Source organism: Dipodomys merriami, unplaced genomic scaffold (assembly GCF_024711535.1).
Source record: "Dipodomys merriami isolate MVZ:Mamm:240054 unplaced genomic scaffold, mDipMer1.0.p SCAF_5, whole genome shotgun sequence".
NCBI lineage: Eukaryota > Metazoa > Chordata > Mammalia > Rodentia > Heteromyidae > Dipodomys > Dipodomys merriami.
In genome coordinates, this window is record NW_027206068.1 from 71,007,910 (window position 1) to 71,010,354 (window position 2,445).

Below are 2,445 nucleotides of genomic sequence, written 5' to 3' on the forward strand. Positions count from 1 at the left end.
CCCAGAAAGGCCATTGTTAAGAGGGATGTTTAAAGCTACGAGAGTCTATAGCAGTAAAGCAGAGAATCTCAAGTGAGTGCTCTAGTTATTTAGGCATATTGATGCAAGTATGAATTATTCTCAATTTGTCTTTTTTTGTTTGTTTGCTTTTGTGGGCGAGACAAGCAAGAGAGATACAATATGAAGGTAAGAGATGTTTGATTCTGTTTTTAAAGAATTTTTTTGAAGTATTTGTTAGGATAAACTCATCACTGCCTTCCTCTGAGGTCTGGGATGTTTAGAATTCAGGCACTGTGTATTATACAGTGGGAAACAGGATTCTTTCCTTAGTGAACATCTTGCCTCACCTTTGATCACGTGGGGTCACCTGAATGTTTTCATGTCCAGCATGTATTCTAAAGGCTTCTTTAACTGCGACTGGAGGGTAACCTTGGCTCTGATTGAGTGAGTAGAAAGCTATTTGGCTGAAGTTCTGAGTATGTGACTTTATGACTTGCTGTTTGCCTCCTCTGCATGTTGGAAAGAGGAAGAAGTGAAGTGAAGCCCACATGTCTCACACACAGCCAAGCCTTAGTCACCAGGGGTGTGGGGACCCCAATTCTGACTCTGGCCCAGATCTCCATGTGAGTTCCTCACCCTGGTGAATTGAGTCAGACCCTGTGTGACTCATATGACCTTTTTACTTCTGACTTGGGGCCTGTTTGACCCTACGGGCAGCATCAGTTTTGTCGCTTACAGTTTATTTATTTTTCTTTTCTCAGTAACTACAGAAACATGGTAGATACACACATACACAAGGAAATCTCTCTTACTATACACTTCGTACACTACCCTGACTTCTGAAGCAATCTTCCTTTTTATTTCAAATATGCTTGTGCATCAGTTTTTTCCCCTTTTTTTCATTTAAAACAATGAGTATCATTCATTTAACTTTCTGTAGGGTATATTTAATTTTAAGATGTTGCCATTCAGTGTGAAATCAGGAGATGAAAATCTCACTTCACTATCACTTCAAAAGAACACAGTGCAGCAGTGATCTTGCACCTGCTCCGTGGTATGCAGACTCTGCCTGTCTGTCTGACTGTGTCTCCATCTGCTTGTCTGTCTCTGTCATGAGGGCATCTCAACTCCAGTGCTCCCTGTTTTCTAAGCGAGGCTGATGTTTCATATCCGAGCTCCTCATCAGCCGGCTGAGGGCAGCCATCACAGACTGTAAATGAGTGGATTCAACATGGGGGTCACCACGGCATAGAAGAGTACCACCACCTTGTCCCGCTCAGCTGACGCTTGGGAGCGGGGCTGCAAGTAGGTGAAAAGGGCCATCCCATAAGACATGGAGACCACGGTGAGGTGTGACACACAGGTCCCAAAGGCTTTGCGGCGTCCCTGAGTGGATCAGATTTTCAGGATGGCAACCACGATGTAAGCACAGGATAGAAAGACCAGGCAGCAGGGCACCAATAGAAGTACTACTCTGGAAGCCACTATGTCCACCTGGTTGAGAGTGACGTCCACACAGGCCAGCCGGACGAGCGCCAGTGTCTCACAGGCCACGTGGTTTAATACGTTGTGCTCACAGGTGGGCAGGCGCATGGTGACTGCTGTCTCCACGGCGGAGTTAGCCATACCCACACTCCAAGAGACACTTGCCAGTGCCATGCAGAGCCTGGGGTTCATCACTGCCGAGTAACGCAGGGGTCACACACAGCCACATAGCGGTCATAGGCCATGGCAGCCAGCAGCAGGAACTCTGTCCCTCTGAGGGCCAGAGAGAAGAAGAGCTGCGTCCCACATCGGGTGAAGGAGATGGTCTTCTTTTCCAGGAGGAGGTGTGCCAGCATCTGAGGGACCCCCTGGACGTGCAGCAGATGCCCACAGCTGAAAGGTGGCGGAGGAAGAAGTACATGGGCAGGTGGAGTTGGTAATCCAATCCGATCAGGAGCACGATGAGCCTGTTGTCTAGCACAGTCAGCAGGTAGGTGGTACCAAACAGGACAAAGAGTCCAGCCTGGGTCTGCTTGTCACTGGAGAGACCCGTTAGGACAAACTCACTCACCCAGGTTATGTTGTCCCTCCTCATGGATCAGGTGATCTGGTGTCCAGGAAAGAGGGAAGTTGAGGCAAAGAGAATCAAGCAAAGGGTTCTCTCTTTGACTTTTGAATTAGGTCTAGGATTGGGAAAGGAGCTGGGACTTGGTCTTTTAACCTAAGTGGTCATGGAGAACATAATGAAGACATTGGCGAAAATGGACATTTGGATCTGATAAGAAACCATGAGATCCTTAAAGACCAAGTCTTGCTTTGACCATCCCTTTATGTCTAGAGTCCTGAACATCTCTAATTATGTAAGAGGGGACTGGTCAGTGTAGAAGGAAAGTGGGTGGGAAAATAGAAGAAGCTTTGTTAGATGGCAAGGAAAAGAAATGAAAATTAAAGAGAAAGATA

The 2,445-nt window shown here is 46.8% G+C and overlaps 1 pseudogene; it reads right to left on the reverse strand.

The window, feature by feature from the left end:
- Positions 1-1,203: 1,203 nt before the first annotated feature.
- LOC138810173 (olfactory receptor-like protein OLF3) lies at positions 1,204-2,080 on the reverse strand (annotated as a pseudogene).
- Between the last annotated feature and the right edge of the window lie 365 nt (positions 2,081-2,445).